Below are 21,392 nucleotides of genomic sequence, written 5' to 3'. Positions count from 1 at the left end.
TGCTAGGTGCATAAATATTTACAATGTCATATTCTTTTGTTGGATTAACCGCTTTATTGTTATGCTACACCTTTCTTTGTTTCTTATTACAGTATTTGGTTTAAACTCTTTTGTTTGATATAAGTATAACTACTCTATCTTTGGGTTTCCATTCTCATGAGATATCTTTTTCCATTCCTTCACTTTTAGTGTATGTGTGTCCTTACATGTTAGATGAGTCTCTTGTAGACAGCATATAGGTAGCAAGTCTTGTTTTGTTTATTTATTCATTAATTATTTATTTATTTTGATTTTGTTTTCACTTTAATCCATTAAGCTACACTATGTATTTGACTGGGGAATTTAATTTAATCCATTTATATTTAAATTAATTATTGGTAGGTATATGAGTATTGCCATTTTGATAAGTGTTTTCTGGATGTTTTTGTATTTCCTTTCTGTTTCTTTTTCTGTTGATCTCCTCCTTTGTGGTTTGATTACTTCCTTTGGTGGTATGCTTATATTCCTTTCCTCTTGTTATTATTTGTGTATTTACTGTAGGCTTTTACTTTGTAGTTACCATGAAGTTTGCATATCCATTTATATCTATGACAGTTCATTTAACGTTGATGACAACTTAGGTTTGACCTCATTATAAAGCTCAAAATTTTTACTGCCTCCCTGAATTGTATATTTTGTATATTTTGATGTTATATTTTACACAATTTTATCTTGTGTATACTTATCCAATTTTGTAATCATAGCATTTTTACTACATTTGTCTTTTAATTTTCATAGTAATTTTATTTAAAAAATTTAATATATATATATATATTTTTTAAGGATTTTATTTATTTGACAGGAAGAGAGCACTCATGTGAGCAGGGGGAGGAATAGAAGCAGAGGAGAGAGAGAAGCAGACTCTGTGCTGAGCATGGAGCCCAACTTGGGGCTTGATCTCATGATCTGGAGATCATGAGCCAAAACCAAGAGTCAGATGCTTAACTGACTGAACCACCCAGGCACCCCTTAATCTTCATACTAGTTTAGAAGGGATTAACCCACTAACTTTACTGTGTACCCTTCCAGTGGTATTTTTTTTCTCATGTGTATTTTTGTTATTAATTAGTGTCCTTTCTCTTTAACTTTATTTTATATTAGTTTATTTTTAGTGAATTATAAACATTATTTGTTTGTAGCACTTGAAACCATGCAACTGGACATAATAAATTTAGTAATATAAGTAAGGTTTAATAATCTCACTTTATAACAAATTATCTTTAACATAAAATAATGCCACAGGATTTATGAGTGTATCATTTATAAATTGGTAAACAGTTATCTAGATAGAGTGAAATTGAGACCAATGGATATAAGAAAAAAAGATTAGGGGGAGATGTCCAAATTTCATTAAAATCGTCATCAAATCAGATTTTTAAAATATACCACATTAATAGAAAACTTGAGATACAGTAAGGCCAACGGATCATGAGACAGTTATCATTAAAAAGAAACTATCTTACAATTCTCTGGAGAAGGGGAGCATGTCACGTAATGGAGGGGGCCACACAAGGAAGCACAGGGATTGAGCAAGAATATTGTGGTGTTCACTGGAAGGAACTGGTGAATCAGTGTAGGTAGGCTTAGATTGGCCAGTTTTAATGACTTTAGAAGGCTCTGTGGCATAGGGGCTGTCCATAGTTTTCTGGCATCTGGCTCTGGGGTGATTATACCTAGAGTATAAGAGCCTTATAAAGAAGGTGGTTGTAGTTGTGGATGCTAAATTGGTTGATTTTGTTTTGAAAAGTATGCTCCCAGGAGCAGGACTCTTCTCAGAAAGAAAGAATGTCGGTCAGTGGGAGAGAGGCAAATGAAGAGGGCAAGAAGTCAAAGGAGGGGATTTGAAGATTATTATGGGGCTATCCACAGCTGGCTGTATCCAGGAGACATGGAAAGCAGCTGCTAAAGCATAAGTTTGCAGAAGCTAGAAATATGGTTAATATATTAGATGAACTGGAAAATATATCTGTCTTGGTTACTCGGGTTTGTTCCCTAGACTCATTCTCTGCCTTCCTCTGCTGTTGTTCTGGGGCTTGAGAGTCTGGCCTTACTGTATTGCATCACTCCATCTGCCTTTCCTTCAGGATTGCAGTTGTACTCAGCAACTTCCAAGGATTGGAAAGGGGAAGAAGAATGGGTCTGGGCAGGTCTGGACATTTAGCTTCTTCTTGCTCCCTTCTGACCTTGTTCTGCCTCTAATTATAACCTCTATTAGGCAGCACTTCACCACCTCAGCTTTTCCCAGTCTCTGGAAGTATTCACCTGTCCCTTTATACTTAGGGCTATGAATTATCATTGTTTCTACCCCATGAGTGCTTCCGCATCTCTTAGATTTTCTGCATACGTCTTTAAATGATCTCTTCAATATGCTATCTTTAATTAAACTATGACTATGTCATTTTTTTCCTCTGATGATACTCTAAAATGCTGCCACACTATTCCTAGTAAGGCATGGCCCTGCCAGTTCAAGCTTGGTGAAGAAAGGTGCCCTTTGTACTAATAAAAGGATGCCTGTTGCCTTTGTCTAGCTCTACAGCTGGATGCAGGGCTTTGTTAGTAAGCACAGGCTCCATGTTAGCTCCTGGTAGCCTCCCTGCCTTGTTCTTCTCAAATTAGACAAGAGAATAGAAAAACTATGCTGCCCTTCTTCCTATGGAAGAATAGCAAATAGAGAGAGAAATGGAAAAGTCCCTGCCTGTCACACAAAAGGTTTATGGATGTGATTCTCTTTCTTAATAGAAGTATACATTAAGAATGTGACTCTGCTGGTAATTCATAATTTTATAAGATTGTATTCATTTAGATAGAATAATACTGTGATTCTTAAGCATTAAGATATGAAAGCTATAGATATTATGTTTATGGCCTTCTGTAACAAAATATTATTTTACATTTTATATTCATTGATTTTTCCATTATATATATTATGGACTTACATATGAGGTTATTTATATATGGAAACACATAAGATGTAGAACTTCTTTTTGATGGAAATTTACAGATATATTGATGAGACCCAACTTGAGCGTGCTCTGAACTAATATCTTCTAGAACTTAGAGATTTTGTGAGGATTTGAGAATAATTTGTACAGAAAAATTAAAGCATTTCTAATAAGGTGGGCATGAGGAAGAGTAAAAAATGAAGATGAGGGATAGAGGAATTTAGATAGCCAAAGATGATTATAGCAGTACCCAGCAAACGGAAGACCGGAGAAGCAGACCTACTGAGGCTGGGAAAGGGTTCCAAAATAGTAGTTGATAGGTGACTGAGATTTATTGCTTATCAATGTACATTTTCATTTTTATAGTATATTCATACTTTCTAACATTAACTATAGTTGTAACCAGGCTTTGGATTTCATCATTCCTCGTCTCTAAGTACATTTTCTTTCTTGATCACCTGAGAAGTGACATGGTTTTAAATATCATCTATATTCCAACAACAATTAGAAAATTTCTACCTCCACTCTTGTCCTCTCTCCTGAATTTCAAACTTGCATTTTTAATCGCCTACTGGATACATTTGCTTGAATGTCTAATAGACATCTCACATTCAATATGCCTTTCCCACTCTCAGACCTGCTCAACCCACTATCTCAGCTGGACACACCACCCTGCATCCATTTACTCAAGGCCAAAATCTTAGGGTTGCATTTTGTGCTTTTCTCTTTCCTTGTATTAAATTAACTGTGAAATCTTGGTGCTTCTACCTTTTATTGGTGTTCAATTTGCCAACATATTGAATAACACCCAGTGCTCATCCCATCAAGTGCCCCACTCAGTGCCCGTCACCCAGTCGCCCCCATCTCCGGCCCATCTCCCTTTCTATCACCCCTTGTTCGTTTCCCAGAGTTAGGATTCTCTCATGTTCTGTCTCCCTTTCTGTTATTTCCCACTCATTTTCTCTCCTTTCCCCTTTATTCCCTTTCACTATTTTTTATATTCCCCAAATGAATGAGACCATATAATGTTTGTCCTTCTCCGATTGACTTATAAATACAGATCTTCAAAGCAGTTTGCTTCAGTCTTTCAATCCCCCCTTCAAGTTGTTGTATAGAAACAATGACAACCAGCCAGTGGTATCTGTCAAATTGCTGAGAAACAAATAAACAAAAAGAGTTGCTTGGAAACCATAATTTAAGGGGGTGTATCTCTGGGTGGAGTAAATACGTTCTCAGAACCTCATTACCATTAATTCAAACTAAAACATACAGCATTTCATGGACCCATTTTTAACAGCTTTTTAAAAATAAAACTCTCTTAATTGAATCTAATTTCTTTAAGGTTTTCATCCACATAAAGTTTACTTAGAACCCCAACCCAATGTGTTTGTTTTCAGTATTTTCATTTAAAAAGCTTAACAGTTTTTTTTTTGCCAGTGTCAGTATTTCCTCCTCCTCCTCCTCCTCCTCCTCCTCCTCCTCCTTTCTTCTTTCTTCTTCTTCTTCTTCTTCTTCTTCTTCTTCTTCTTCTTCTTCTTCTTCTTCTTCTTCTTCTTCTTCTCTTTCTTCTTTCTTCTTCTTCTTCTTCTTCTTCTTCTTCTTCTTCTTCTTCTTCTTCTTCTTCTTCTTCTTCTTCTTCTTCTTCTTCTTCTTCCTTTTAAAATCTTCTTTTAAAATATTTGATGGTTTATTTACATGGAAATACTGGGTTATGTAGGTATTTTGCTTCCTTGAGAAGTTTATGCACAAGTTTCTAATCAATAGGCAAACAAAGAGGGAATTTTATATACTGTACATTGAAAAGTATGTTTAGTTATTTTCTTTCTAAAAGTTATGAGGTTATTAATTTCCTAAACTAGTCCAAGGAATTTGCTTTTATATTTTATAGTTAAGGTTTAGGTAGTGATCGTTACTCTTCTAAACCTATGGAGAACCTCCAAATTGTATTCATGTAAAAGAGGATGAATATTTAACATAAATCTACAGAGAAGCTGTGGATATAAGTTGTGGTTGTCAGGTTGTTGATGAATCGTTTATTTACCATGAGCACAGAGTAATGCTACTGCTACTCCCTATTTATACCCTGTGTATGTTTCTGCATCCATTTACAAGATCCTAGGTGAACCTTTTAAATATTGATTTCCCTAAAACAGTTAATAAAATAGTTGACTCTTTGATAAGAGACAATAATGTCACATATTCACGTAATACATCTTAAAAAATTATACAACTACTCTTCTGTTGGTCAAAATGCTGACTAAAATATAAAAATTTATTCACATGCATAAAATTAATGGAAATCAGTGGCATTTTCTATTCGATATCTTGCTAACAGTATAACATGCTATGATGCACAACGCCATTGAAGGCATCTGGAAGATAATCCAGCCCTGGAGAAACTATTGTTTCATATTCAGGGGAATGTGGACTTTGTGTTCCTGAAAGACCTCACTGAGATGAGGGACAGGCTGTTGACCAATAAGGTTCAAGCTGGGACGTGTGTCAATGCCATAGCTCTGTGTGAAGTCACTGCCCCCCCCCCCCAAGAACACTGGAAAGACCTCCTTCTTTTAGGCTTTAGGGATCTCCAGGGGCACCATTGAAATCCTGAGTGATGTGCAGCTGATTAAGACTAGAGACAAACTCGAAGCTAGTGAAGCCACACTGCTGAATAGCTCCCTCTTCTCCTTTGGGTTGAGTATCCAGCAGGTGTTTGACAGTGGCAGCATCTGCAACCTTGAAGCATTTTGGCAACACAGAGAAAGTACTTCCTGCTTCCTGGACAGAGACCACAGCATTGCTAGCACCTGCCTGGAGATTGGTTACCCAGATGTTGCATCCAGTACCTCATTTTAACGTCATGAATAGAGGCAAGTCCTGGCTTTCTCTGTGTAGACTAATTACATCTTCCCACTTGCTGAGAAGGTCAAGGCCTTCTTGGCTTATCCGTCCGCATTTGTGGCAACAGCCCCAATCAAAGTTGAAGCAAAGGAAGAGTTCAAGGGGCTGGAGGAGGATATGGGATTTGATCTCTTTGACTAATCACCAAAAAGCAACCAAGTCAGCCAGCGTCTATTTGTAAAACAAGGAAATAAAGACTTCTCTAAAAATATAATAATAATAATAATAATAATAATAATAATAATATAATATTATATGTATTTAGAGGTAAATGTGTGGAAGTCAAGTCATAACATATACCTTTGTTAAATTCTCTGGATGTGGGAACAAGAGACCTGTATATGAGATGCCCAACTCTCATCTCTTGTCTGAGTGACTTAATAAAAATTATTTAACGTCTCTGAACTTTCGTATTGTCTTTTATAAAAGTGGGCTAAAGATGACAAATAAGCATTCTGAGAATTAAGTTAGTACTACACCTACAAAAAAAAAACAATAAAAAAGAGCTTCGTAAACTGAAATATTTCTTTTTGTAAAGTACTGGGCTGTGCCATGATTTTTGTTTTTTTAATAAAATTAGTGTTGTCCATAATATTTACCATAGAGTCTTTTCAAAGTTCAGATGAAAAGCTGTTTATGAGGTAGTCATGACATATACTTTATCTTTTGAATGAAAAATAGTGACAATCTTGCAGGTAGTATTTTAATTTTTATTTTATTAACTGTAATGTTTCTTGATCTCACTCCATACTGTATTGACATATACCTGAGTCTTGGTTTTATCCACATATATATGCATTTGGTTATTTAAGCTTGTTGCAACCTTAACTCTGTTAAGTGGATTTGTTAATTTGGCCTTACTTGTATATTAAAGAATACTTTTATTGTAAATTTTACTCAGTGATAGATGAGTATAGATGAATTAAACATATATTATAATAAATACTTAAGAAACCCAAACCACAAAAAATATTTTGACATTTTCTCTGTCACTATAGACCCTAAAAGATTTGTCTTAGTTGGTGATGATGACTTATAATATATAAATAATTTGCCTTGGATTTTATTTTATTTCTTATTTTATTTTTTTACATTTTATTTATTTATTCATGAGAGACAGAGAGAGAGGCAGAGACACAGGCAGTGGGAGAAGCAGGCTCCATGCAGGGAGCCAGACATGGGACTCGATCCCGGGTCTCCAGGATCACTCCCTGGGCTCAAGGTGGTGCTAAACCGCTGAGCCACCCGGGCTAGCCTACCTTGGATTTTAGAGTTGTTCATATAATTAAAGAAATTGCAAACTAAATTAATTTTCTTATATGCAGTCTCTAGTTTAATAATTCTGAAACTCAGTTTAGTCATTGGCCACTTTTGAGAATCAGTGTAAGATATTATTCTTCTCTACAGAAGAAGATGCAAATTCCCACACACTGGATATATTGCATGAGGTTTCAGAAGATTCCTGGATCTCTATTGATGTCCATAGATCCACAGCACCCATATCATGGTATCTTGCTTGAGTAATGAATTATTTTTTCTTTCTTAAACTGAGGTATAATTGACATAATGTATTAGTTTGAGGTGTACAACATCATAATTTGGTATTTACATATATTGCAAAATGATCACAGTAAGTTTCATTATCATCCTCCACTGTACATGGTTTTGATTTTTTTAATGAGACCTTAAAGTCATCATCACAGGAACAACATTTTGGAGTAGTTAGTTTTATTTAAAAAAAAACAGACATTTGGATATAATTTATAACACAAAAATGAAAAAGAAACTTTCCTGTAGCCCGATCTGGAGGAATTCACTTTTCTCTTGGCATTAACCATGCCATCAAATCCTGTTATACAGCTTCACCTATAATAACTGGGTGTTACATCATTGAACTGAAACAACATAGTTTTAAACCAGTCTTCTTGCTAGTAAACATTTAGCATGCTTATATTTTTTTAATATTATAACGCAACTACAGAGAACTCACTTGTAGCTAATGAAAGATTTCCAGAAGTCAGATTGTAGAATGAAAGGTTACAAACTTTTTTTTTTTTTTAAAGCTTCAGGTTAAATTACCCTCTGGAAATGTTTTACCAGCTTTAATTACTACCAAGAGTTGATAGCCAAGGTCCCACTTTGCTGAATCCTTGCCCCTACTAGATATTGGTACTCAAATACAAGGCTGCAACTTTTGAATATAAAACTTAGAATTTCATGATTAAGTAGGCTTTAAAAATCAAGCTAAATTATCTATGATTTATACAGTATCAAAAACACCTTTGACTACTAGGGTCTGGTCACCACAAATGTGGCAAAGGAGTAGAAGCCTCAGAACAGGCTTTTCTACTCGTGATACTTGGAGCTTGGAAGAGCAAGGATCAATAAAGTAGGCAAACACAGCTGTTAGACAACCAGAGTTTGTATCTCAGTCTTAAGGCATTTTAACTATAAAATCATAGGCAAATTATGTAATCACTCTATCACTCTGAAATCTGGTTTACGCCTTTGGAAAATGGAGTTAATATCATTGTCCATTTCATAGATTTTTTTTTTGCCAAGGTTAAATATTGCAAATCAGGATCTTAACATGGTACATACTAGGAGTAGGTAAACTTAATATAACTTTACTATTATTATTCTTTGTTGGTATTGGTAACCATTTTTATGATATTGTAGCCTGTTGCAAACCAAAAAATAATTTGGGCAATGCAGATTTATTTCATTATTGTATAATCATTTTGGGTACTTTAACTTCAGAAAGATTTTTTGTTGTACTTGGTGTTTTGGATATATTCTGAAGTTCATTTTTATGAAGCTGATGACTAGAAAATCACGGTTTAATGTGTTAAAATTGGATAGAAAAATGAACAATGGAACATATGGAAAAGTGGGAAACTAAGGTGAAATTGCAAGGCATACTTTTGACTCCTCAGCATATTTGTCATAAAGGAATCATTATGCCTCTTGTACATTTTTCTGTTGCTTTTTTTCAAAGAAAGTAAAATTTTAAGAAAGATACTTCTAACAAAATATCTCTGAACTTGAACATCTTTTTTATTTTAGATGTAATTACCCATTTTTAAGTAGACATTGTAGTTTCAATTAACATGATATGTTGCACATAATCTAAAGCAGCAGTATCCCACTTCAGGCTCTTGCTCCAGAGGCAGTTACTGGAAACCATTCTTTTACTTTTCTTAGTGAGTGCACTCATTAATATTTATTACTCATACTTCTAATTCTTGCAAGTATTCTTGGATTACCACAGACACAGATAAAATTTAGCTTATTTAGGGACGCCTGGGTGGCTGGCTCAGTGGTTGAGCGTCTGCCTTCGGCTCAGGGCGTGATCCTGGAGTCCCTGGAACAAGTCCCACATTGGGATCCCCGAGGGGAGCCTGCTTCTCCCTCTGCCTGTGTCTCTGCCTCTCTGTGTGTCTCTCATGAATAAATAAATAAAATCTTAAAAAAAAAAGAAATTTAGCTTATTTATATAACCACCTCCAACCATTGCTACTCCCCCATGTTTTAATGTTTTAAGTGAGATTATTATGATGAGCTATTCTATGAATAGCTTTGCAACTTTAAATACATAAAGAATCTCCTATATCTTGTTCCATGAGCCGCAGACATTAACTTTTGACTTTTTACGACAAGCCATGAGAATTTTATATTCTCATCCCTAAACCTCCATCATTTATCTCCCTTCAACTTCCCATAAAATTCCGATACAGCTTTGTGTGGTGGAGGGTTGTTTGTCTTGCTCCCCACCTTTTATAGACCAAAATGTAGCATAGCTCTCTTACATGTTCAAGATTATCTTCTCGTACCATCTTCTTCTCTCCACTTACCTACCTCTTCTGATCCTTTTCAATTCACCACTCTAGTCTCAGTTTGCCAGTTGGAAATGCCTTCTTCTCAAAGACATACTGGTGCATTCATGCTGAGAGTCATGCTGCAGTGCTTATCAGTTCCATATAAATATATTACTATGTGATACTAGGTTAATCGCTAAGTAGAGCCTTTTATAAGCTTTAACTCCTCCGCAATGTGATTTTCTCCCGCTTTCTTGCATTCCCTCCGGTGCCTAATACCATTCTGGACACCCAGTAAACATCCTTCAAGTTGTTTAATTGTAAATAAAAGTCATTACACTCAGGCATGTCATTTACGTTAGGGTGAATCTTTTGTGTTAAAATGAACCTTTCATAGAAAATGCTTCTGTCAACAGGTAGTTTGATCTTGAAGAAGGATGAAAACATAGATGGCAGGTCATTATACAAGGTTACTGGAGAGCCGCTTTTCATCTTCACTGACAGAGTTTATGTTAAGAAGAAGGTTTAGTTTTAGGAATAATATTAAAAATACTGGTATTGCATTTGAAAGGGTATAGAATAGAAAAAAATATATAAACTTATGTTCTAAATTCTTTAAACAACAAACTAGATTCTCATTTTTCTCCCAAAAAAAACCCATCTTTGATGGGGGGAGAATACTTGTGTCCTAAGAGATACTTTAACTTATTACTATAGTAAAATAACATTCTGTTTGGGTATTGTAATAGCACTGCAGGCGACAGATGGCAGTTCCACTTGTGGTGAGCCCAGCATAATATGTAGAGTTATCAGATCACTATGTTGTACACCTGAAACTAATGTAACATAGTCAACTATACTTCACTAGAAAGAAATCAAATTCTAAATTTAAAATGGACTTTTTATAAAAGATTTTATTAAAAGTGTCCAGAAATACTATTGTTTATAAACAGAGGAAAAAGGAACATATGTCTTATATATTGCTTTGTATATTGTATACTGTCCCCTAAATGGTTTTACTTTTCCAAGGGTTTTTTCTACTGACTGTTTTCAGTTTGTCACTTATAAAATCTCTATGAAATTAGAAGCCAGAAAGGAAAAGAAGACACTTTTTCAAAAGTTGTTTTCTCAAAAGAATACAATGTTAAGAGAAATATAGTTTTTTAAAAAAACTTACATCTGTGAGAAATAAAGCATTTAAAAATTATCTATGGATTTAAAAAGAGCATTTGAAGCTATGAAATCCCTGATGTGTGTTTCTCATAGGACTTTAATGGCTGCTACCTACAAATCCTAGAGTAAATTTAAAAAGTTGCTCCAAGTGTCATATTCAAGTAACCCTAAATTTATCACTTAATAAAGTCACTAGAAATCAATACAAAGAAGATGAAATTTAATAAGGTTTAATATGCCCAGCATATTAAATGCACACTACACCTATTTTTGGACAGCAAGTGGTGTCCATCAGTGCTTCCCAGTCCATGGAAATGTTCCATTCTTCTGTGTATAATGAGGTGATCACTAGCCACATGTGGCCGTTGAGCACTTGACAGGTGGCTAGTATGACTGAAATAATGAATTTTAATTTCATTTGTTTAACCGCATGTGGCTAGTGGCTAATGTATTGGACAATACAGTCCTAGAGAAAAGGAGAAGTTGGATACAATGTTAGTGTCCTGGCAGGAAGTAGTTGTACAATCAACAGGACTTAAGTACAATTAAATTGTGACAATATATTTGTAGAAGTAGATTACATCACAGAATAGCTCAAAAGATGGGAAAGAGTAATTGAGAATCATTGTAAGGCTCTTACAGTACAAAAATAAAGTAATATAAAGAGTGGTTTTCAACAAGTAGTGCTGGGACAATTAGATGTCCCTGGGCAACTAAATTGACTTTGACATAGACATCACACCTTGTATAATGTTAACTCAAAATGGATCACATTCCTGTGTATATGATGTAAAACTATAAAACTTTTATAAGAAACCAGAGGAGAAAAATCACTTTTTCCTTTTGCTAGGCAGAGTTCTTGGATACGATACAAAAAGTGTACTCCAAAAAAAAAAAAAAAAAGAGAGAGAGAGAGAGAGAAAAGAGTAATTGGACTGTATAAAAATTAAATATTTTGCTATTAAAAAAAATACTTAACTGAAAAGACTCCAGGAAAGAGTCCAGCAAAGTAGGTACAGGGATGAAGGAAATAATAAGGCCAAGGCGAAGCCCAGAAACAAGCTGGGGCGGGGTGCCTTTTTACCCAGAGTTGGTGGGGCTAGAGAATCAAATGATGCTACCAAAACCCAGACCAGCTCAATTCCTGGGAGGGGGCCCTCCAAGGGGAGCTGCATTTGGTGAGGAGATAGCCATTGGCAAAACTATGGAGGCAGGGGGTACCCCAAGAGATAAATGGTCCACCTGTAACGTTTGCTCTCAACTTTCCTACTTTTACTTCCCAGGTGGACTCAGGAGGGTGGGAGAGCCTGCCTGTTGTAGGCCACGGAGGTTGGCTTCTCAGCATGTAACGAGGAGCAGAGGGAGAGCACGTGGGCTGGGGAGAGTGCTCCTCTGATACTACTCTCTTTACCAGTCCGTTTCTATTTTCGTCCTTTGATTAACTTCAGGAAAATGCATTCCAGGAGTGCCTGGGTGGCTGAGTTGGCTAAGCATTGGACTCTTGGCTTCTGCTCAGGTCATGATCTCAGGGCTCTGGGATCGAGCCCCAGGTTGGGCTCCATGCTCAGTGGGGAGTCTACTTGAGATTCTTTTTCTCCCTCTCCTCTTTCCCCACCCATGCATGTCTGCTCTGTCTCTGTCTCTCTCTTTAAAGTTAAGAGAAAGAAAAAAGAAGAGAAAAGATGCATTCCCAACGTGGAAGGAATCTGCAGATCCGTGGCCACCATCTCTTTACAGAGCAGGGCAGTTCAGTCATAGTCTTACCTGTATCTTAGATTATACTGAACGTCTAGGTATTTTGCTTTCTTCCAAAGCTATTTTTAGTTTGATTTGTGGCCAAAACTCCCTCTGGAGAAAGCTTGGGGAGATCTACAGTGTATACTTGTTGCCATATTGCAGTTTTTCAAGATAACCAAACCTCCTTCTAAGTTAGTATGTTGCAGGTCTATAAACTGATTTAGGTCCAGGGGTAAAGGGGTGGTGAAACCCCAATGGTGATTTGATTCAAGTTTATCCCCACCACATGCAGGAGCTTTATTTCCTATTTTATCCAGAATTCTTGGTGAATACTCTCACACTGATAGTATTGGCTTCATCCTAAATCACAATTTCTCGTTCTTACTATATCATCCTTAGATTATTTCCCAACACCGCCTTCGGCTCTTACCAAATGAAGTTATCAAAGATCCTGCAATTAAAAAAAAAAAAGAGCCTGCAATTCCTTCAGTGTATATGGTTTCCCCTTTTGGAAAGGACTATGCACTTTTGTCTCTGGTTAGTACTCGAGTGTAAGACTCATTATTAGGCTGGAGACAATGAGGGGTGATGGTGATGATCCTGAGAATAATCGGCATGTTGGAAGGCAGCTGCACAAAGTGAAGTCCCTGAAACATTTCTTTGCAGGGACGACCGCTTCTGGGAGCTAGAGTTCAGAAGCTGCTTCCATTGACAAGAACATTTCAGGAGGATTTGTTTTCATTTCAGAATTTCAGCTTTGATGGGTTTTGCCCAGGGTCTAAATCCCTGTGATTGTGGCTCCACGCCTTCCCAACTGGTTTGTCTCCATTAGCATGGGTGATTTGGCAAGTTGTCCACTTCACTAACATTGCAACTCTGCGTCTCCTACAGTTAGACCTTGGGTTTGATCCTTAGCCTTGGTCTTCCTAATCTACGACAAATCAGGGAGTTTTAAAGCTGCTATTAACATTCTGTATAATTCACCTGTGACGTGAATTGATCACTCATCGTTTTGGACATATATTTATCTGTGTGTAAATTCTTTAGAATAGTCAGAAGGAGTCATCCCATCCCCAAATCTTTGCGATCTCCTTTTTTTTTTTTTTTTTTTTGCTGTAAAAACTAAGTGCAAAAGGCAGTTGATCACTCAATGATTAGCGCTCAATCAGGAATTCATTTCATGTCATTCTAGTGAAAAAATTGAAAATTGTGGCTTTGCAATCACACTTTAGCAGGTTATCAATCTGCTCAGGTATATATGAGAGCAAACTGGTCACAGAATCCTGCTCATGATACCAGTTTTTGTATCTGCGTTGTGCCAGAAAACAACGTATTCATAATGGTTTTACTAAAAATAAAGGAGTAAATAAAGCTAAGTGAACCAAAAGGAATAGCGAGGCGGTCCACAGGTAATCATAGTGAGAATCCTGGTGGGAAGAGCAGAGAAAATAGTGCATCTGGAGAGATCTAGAGCAATTGAAGAACCAACCACTCAACAGGTGTTACAGCTAAACAGAAAAGCAGCTACTGTTGGAATTTTAATGAAATAGAGAGGAGATTGGGAGGGTAAGTACCTTGACCTCAGCCTCCACAACCCTCCATTCCCTGCTGTGCCTTGCCTGGCAAACCCAGCCAAAGCCAGAGGATAAAGCAGCAGAGCCGGGAAGGGCAGAGACTAGGAGAGAGGCCAACAGGAAGTAAGGAGCATAAACATTTTAAGAGAATGTCTGGCAATTTTTGAAAGACCAATATGTTAACTTCTAATGTGGCTACAGATTTTAAAGTAAAACTTCAAGTAACTAACTTCGCAAATGGATTTCACGGTATAACGTAGGTGCCACCCAAGAGCACCCTGTCCTGTTGTATGAAAAGTATTATGACTTGAAAACTCTGTGTCATTCTGTGAGGTGTCCATTGTTACTTTGGTAAGTGAAGTATTTGCATTTGGTGTGCAAATTATGGCAAGCCACCTAACTGTAAAATGCAGATGGTTCCATTTACTAGTTACATCGCTTACACAACTGCATGCAAATAGTAACAAACACAAGTATGATAATTACTATTTTTTTAATTTGTCTTTGTTAGGAGGTATGTAGTGGCATCTAATTTTGACTTGATTTACATCGCCAGATTACTAATTATGTTGAACGTTTTTTTCATAGGCTTATTTATCAATTATATATCATTGATGAAACATCCATGAAAATAATTTACCAACTTTGTGTTGGGTTGTCTTATTGTTGAGGGATAACAACTCTTTTTCATATTTGCAATGTTTAACAATGCTGCATGGACAGATAAAGATTTAGGTATAAATATATATATATATATATATAAACATAGGTATAAATATTTGTAATCATATAAATAAAAAATTGAAAATATATATATATGTGGAATAAGAAAGTAAGCCATGGAGTAGAAGAAAAAATATATCTTATATATTATTTACATATTTTGTTATATATCATATATATGTATATAATATATAATATTTTCTCCCATTCTGTCTTACCTTTTCATTTTTTTAATAGTATGCATAGTATATCAAAAATTGTGGGATGTGGGATGATATACTATATTTTCATTTTCATTCATTTCTCAATGTTTTTGAATTGCCCTTGAGATTTCTCCCTTGGCTCATGGGCTCTATTCAAACATATTGATTGATATCCAGTAATTTGGGGGATTTTCTAGATTTCCTTATTATTGACTTCTAATTTTATTCCATTGTAATCCGAAAACAAATATTCGATTATTTCACCTCATTTACATTTATTGAGTATTTTTCAATGCCCAGGGTATATCCTTGTGAATGTTCCATGTGCACTTGGAAAGAATTTCTGTTCTGTAGTTCTTGGGTGGACTTGGTAGACAGTGTTAGCATTTCTTATAATGAAGACCACTTTATCAGTTATTATTTGTGTGAAAATTATCTTATTTTTGTTTTGGAGGATATTTTCTTTGGTATTTAATTTGGAGTTGACAAGTTTTTTTTTTTTTTTCCAGATGTACTAAAGAGAAGTTGGTGTGATTCTTATTTTTCTTCTCTCTCTCTTTTTTTTAAGTTTATTTATTTATTTATTTATTTATTTATTTATTTATTTATGAGAGATACAGAGGGAGAGAGAGGCAGAGACACACAGGCAGAGGGAGAAGCAGGCTCCATGCAGGGAGCCCGACGTGGGATTCGATCCCGGGTCTACAGGATGTATAAAGGGGCCTTTATACAGATTTCTAGAGCTCTTTCTCTTCAGGTTCCTTCTGATTCTTTGCTTCACAAGTTCAAGCCATCTTTAGTTCCTTCCACCTCAATCTCTATATCCTTCACTAAGATAGACAACCAGGTTTTGGTCTTTTTTTTTTTTTCAATTTTTATTTATTTATGATAGTCACAGAGAGAGAAAGAGAGAGAGGCAGAGACACAGGCAGAGGGAGAAGCAGGCTCCATGCACCGGGAGCCCGATGTGGGATTCGATCCCGGATCTCCAGGATCAAGCCCTGGGCCAAAGGCAGGAGCCAAACCGCTGCGCCACCCAGGGATCCCCCAGGTTTTGGTCTTATTCTTTTCTGTACCAGAGTCCAGAAATTGCCTCTAGACACATTGGATAATTATAGAAATCATCTCATTGATTCCCTTTTTCATGAATCACGATCTGTGCTGCCTGGATGCCTGATGCCTGGAAACATTTGTATTTTTCCCAGTTTCATATTTCTTCACAGCTGTTTATACTAATAGACGGTGGGAGGGGAAGCTCAGAGCAATGGAGGCAGAAATCTCCCTACCGTAATTTTTAACATTTATACCACTCCCTTCCTGGTACTATCTACCTTGTTTCTTGTATCATTACCTGAATCTGTGGTTTCCATTCAGCTCCTAGGTATTTATAATTTAACTTTTTGAGAGCCTAGAATGTTTGTGATCTATGTGCTTTATACCTTTTATATAATCTAACCACAGGCTTCTTAACTTTTTACATATTGATCCCAAATGAAACAATAGCTTTCTAGTACTCTCATAAAAATTCTTATCTAACAGTAAATGATTGTCTTTATTTAAAAGCAACCTAATATTAGCCTCTTTTTAAAATTAGCCTTTTATTTAAGAGAAATGATAGATTATTGGACAATATGTTTGCATAAGCTTTAAACTCTGTTTTAAGGGGAGATTTTATGTGATAATTTTAATATGGTCTAAATGGTCATCACTTTCTTTCGTGTCTTATTTATTTGTTTACTGTAGCTATTTTTAAGAAGATTTTGGGTAATTGCATTCTTTTCTACAACAGATGAAAAATCATCAGTTAATTTTAAAATTATAAGCAGAGATTTACATTTTTATTCCTTTATTATGTTGATGCTATTTTCTGTATAAGTAGTAAACATTTTAGTAGTGATTGTTCTTCTATGAAGGAAAAGATATCAAATTTAAAATTATGTAAAATGTTTATAATAAAATCATAGTTCAGATTGCATTTTATTTCCAAACAAACTATTGATACTTGTCCATTGTGGGGTCTGGGAATAAGTACCTCTTAATATTCTTTTCAAGTGTTCTTTCTTCTTCAGTGTAACCTCTTCAGGGACTAAAAATAATTATTAAATTCAATCCAACTAAGAAATTGTGTTAGTAAATATTCTAGCCCAAATATTATTCCTTTAAAATATCTTAGACAAAGTTGTTCAGTTTCTCTGTGTGTGCCTGTCTGTGTCTTTCTCTTTCATTATAAATTTATGTTCACTGAATGTTTTATTTAATTTACCAGACAATTCCTCAAGAGCTCTTAGGGTAGTAAATTAAGTTTGTTTTTAAAGTTTAGGTACTTCTTGAGATTACTTGGCATCCATGGTGACTGCCATCTGTGAAAATTTTTAGGAAACAATCTTCTGCTGAACACTTACCTTTTCAGTTCAATGATTTAAAATCTTGCATAAAAGCAGTTTAGAATCTCTGTGTTTCGATTAGTTTTTCAACCAGTTTGAAGTTAATTTTCTAGACTTTGACCTACTAGTACTCTATTGACTCCACATTTTTGGAGAAATGTCCAAATAGCATGGGAACTTGTGATAGATATATTCATTTTGCCTGCTACTATGAAAACAAAGACATTATTATAGAGCGCATTGAGCGGAGTGTCTGCTATTAAAGTTTGAAGAGCAATCATTGTTTGACTTTGTGGCATGGACTGCAAGGGCAGCATAATCAGAGTACAATGATGAATCTGATTGGCACCTCACACAATCAATATTGTAGTTTTTCTGCATTCTATCAGTACTTTCTATTAACATCTTCTAAAGGTGCTTGTGTCACACAGAGTTACATTTAATCTTAAATCAGTCATTGACTCTATGTGAGAACTGAGCCAGTCGCATCTTTCAGAGCTTTAGTTCCTTTCTCTGTTAAATAGAGATAATAATTCTGCCTAGAGGGCACCTGTGTGGCTCAGCGGTTGAGCATCTGCCTTTGGCTCAGGTCATGAGCCCAGAGTACTGTGATCTAGTCCCATGTCGGACTCCCTGTAGGGAGCCTGCTTCTCCCTCTGCCTCTCTCTCATGAATCAGTAAATAAAATCTTTAAAAAAAATTATGATGAGAGCCAAATTGGATAACATATATGTATAGTGCCTGATACATTATTTGGCAGATAGTAGATGGCTTAACAAATAGTAATTGCTATTGTCATCATTATTATTTTCTACAATATAACAACTCAGATTCGTAATAATAATACTGAGCTACTCCAACCCTCTGATAATGAAAAATTACATTGTATAAAACTACAGTTTGTATTTAAGGTATATGCTATTTCCTTAAAATTCTCAGTTTTAAAAAAGTATTATTCGGCTTAGCATGCATATTTCTATTTATTGAACAAGGGAAAATAATTCCCTTTACATGTAAGATAACTGAGTTTTAGGGGCACCTTCGTGGTTCAGTCGGTTAAGTGTGTGCCTTCAGCTCAGGTATTGATCCCAGGATCCTGGGATGGAGACCTGCTTGGGCTCCCTGCTCTGTGGGGAGCCTGCCTCTCCCTCTCCATCTGCGCTCCCCTTCTCCGCCCCCCGCCACCCTGCTTGTGCTCTCTCACTGTCAAATAAATAAAATCTTGAAAAAAAGGTTCTGAGTTTTACTGTGTGATCGGATGCCCCTTTCTTAAGAGTTGGAAAGAACATACCCAATTATATTTTTAAAAGTTTAGTTTCCTATTCTTTTGAATATAAGTACAGTTTTTATGATTGAAACATTTATGATGTAATCTTAAATTGCAGACATGAGTGGTTAACTCGTACATAGTGCTTACTCCATGACAGGTCATATGCTAAGAAGTTTATGGGCATTATCTCATTTAATTTACCATAGTACTCCTGTGTTAATAATTAATGGTGTTTATAGAAAAGACAATGAGAGAAAACTCTCAGAATCTTATTGGCTTAGGAAATTGAAAAATCTAGACAATCATTAATACTGTTAAAAATAAAATATTTGAATGATTATTATAGTGTTCTAATAGATTTTGGAGATCTAACCATAAATACAGATAGCATCCTCTAAAGATGATGTAGTATACATCTGATAAATCTTTTGGTTTATTCTTCTTAGGGAGTAATAATAATGCTCTTAAATATTGAATAGCCCATTTTCAAATAGTTTGTAGCATTTCATGCTTCATTTTATATCCTTTAATCTTCTTTAAATATGTCTTTCTCTTTGAAATTTTCTTATACTAATAACTTCAAAAAATCTTTAGTACTTCAAAGTTAACTGTTTTAGGAAACTGTCCATATTATTTCTTCCTCCTTTTAGAGCTTATAAATGTAGAATTCATGTGTGTGTGCTTCAGTCAATCACTGTAGTTAGAAAGAGTGTGTAATCGACAAACAATATATTTTAACATCTCGGCAGGTAAATTCCTTACATTTGTTGCCACAAGTTGATGACTTAAGTCTTCTGTGATAAGATCTAACCTCCTATTCCCTGTGGTTTTCTCTTTCATTTTCTCTGCTATCTTTTATGGTAAGCCATCAATAGCAGCTGGCTCTCTGACTATTCATATTGAATCTTATTTTAATAAAGTATATGGTATCATAATGCTAATATCTTTACACAAGGAGCAATCTTACATACTAGGTAAACACAAATCTGATGTCACAGTCTCCACATTAAAAGATACTTCAAAAGTTATTGAATCCAGTTTATTTTAAATTTGGCAATGTCACATTAGTTTCAGGTGTGCCACAGTGATTCAACTTCTATTTATGCTATACTCACCACAAATTCAGTCTTTAAAAAGATTTTTACATTTATTTGTTAGTTGTCTCAATAAGTGGTTGTGTATCCTCTATTTGGACATTAAGGTTCAAACTAAAAGAATATCTGTTTTTTATTTCCACAGAGCTCTAGTTTGTCATGATTTTTTTCCCTCATATTGACTCAGATGGACCTCTAACTGTTGAAATAGGTTCAAGACAGGGAATACATGTTCCATTACTTCGAAATACACCTGGCTTGCAACTTGAGTTCAACCATTTACCAGTTGTCCTATCCTATTTTTCTGGCTCCTTCAAGCCTCTATGACTACACATACAAGAACACACAGAATGCAGACACCGGTGTGCACTTTTCATTCTCAGGCTACTTTCAAAACTGCTTTTCTCTGGTCTTGGATCTCACTATATCATCCTTGGTCTTCTTGTTCTATCCTTAGCTACTTGCCTTGGACTTGATGCTCACAGCTCTTACCTAACTAATGCTCTGGCTCTTGATCTTTCTCATTCCCATTTTCTTTTTTTTTTTTTTAAGATTTTATTCGTTTATTCATGAGAGACACACACACACAGAGAGAGAGAGAGAAAGAGAGAGAGAGGCACAGAACACAGGCAGAGGGAGAGGCAGGCTCCATGCAGGGAGCCTGACGTGGGACTCGATACTGGGTCTCCAGGATCACACCCTGGGCTGAAGGCGGCGCTAAACCACTGAGCCACCCAGGCTGCCCTGTCATTCTCATTTTCTAAAAAGACACGCGATCTTAGAAACCAATAAATACTACTCTTCTCCTAAGACAATCCTCAGGACCCTCTGCTTCATCTGGTCCTTTTAAGCATATTACATATTACACATATTGCATATATTACATATTACATATCATGCCTCATAGGTTTTCCTGGTTTTGCTCTCATGGGAGGCAAAATGAGTAACATGTCTTTCTTGATGCTTGGGTTTCAGCAAATTGCTTTCTAACTTTTGTACACCCAGCATCTGCCTCCCACCAGAAAGTATTTCTAACCTGAAGAAAAATGTCACCAGATTTGATGAGCAATAGTCTATTACATAGAGTTAAAAACCAGGATAGCTGAAATGTAAATTTATCCTTTTAAAGATTACTTTCCTCTTTTCTAGAAAGAGATCATACCTATCTTAGCCATCTGAATATGAAGTAGGTAATGGTTAACCAAAACTGCTTTAATGCATAAAAAAAAGTGTTAAGTGTAAACAATGAAATTAGGAGTTAAGGTTTCAGTTGTTCCTTATTTTCCATTAACTTTATTATAATGGTAAATTTAAAAGTTGGTATTTCCATTCATATCAGAAAATAGATTAGAGCATAACAATCTTAAAAATAACAATGTATGCAAAGGAAATAGTGAATTTAGCACACTTTTTTTCTCTGGGACCATTATATTAGCTACTCTAAGTTAATGAGTAACTCTTATCTTATTTCACTTAATTATTTCTAAAACTCTGCCACAAATATAAACTATAAAGAATAGGGGAAAGCAATATT

At 35.6% G+C, this 21,392-nt stretch overlaps 1 protein-coding gene and 1 pseudogene across 3 annotated transcripts in view; both read left to right on the top strand.

Moving 5' to 3' along the window:
* The window catches only part of MARCHF1 (membrane associated ring-CH-type finger 1), a 794,329-nt gene that overhangs the window by 328,584 nt on the left and 444,353 nt on the right, over positions 1–21,392 (top strand). The window lies entirely within an intron of this gene.
* Positions 1,534–6,247, top strand: LOC112654517 (60S acidic ribosomal protein P0-like; annotated as a pseudogene).

The sequence above is a fragment of the Canis lupus genome, chromosome 15 (assembly GCF_003254725.2).
Source record: "Canis lupus dingo isolate Sandy chromosome 15, ASM325472v2, whole genome shotgun sequence".
NCBI classification, from domain to species: domain Eukaryota; kingdom Metazoa; phylum Chordata; class Mammalia; order Carnivora; family Canidae; genus Canis; species Canis lupus.
Note: the sequence above shows the minus strand (reverse complement) of the source record. Positions and strands in the feature narration are given on the sequence as shown.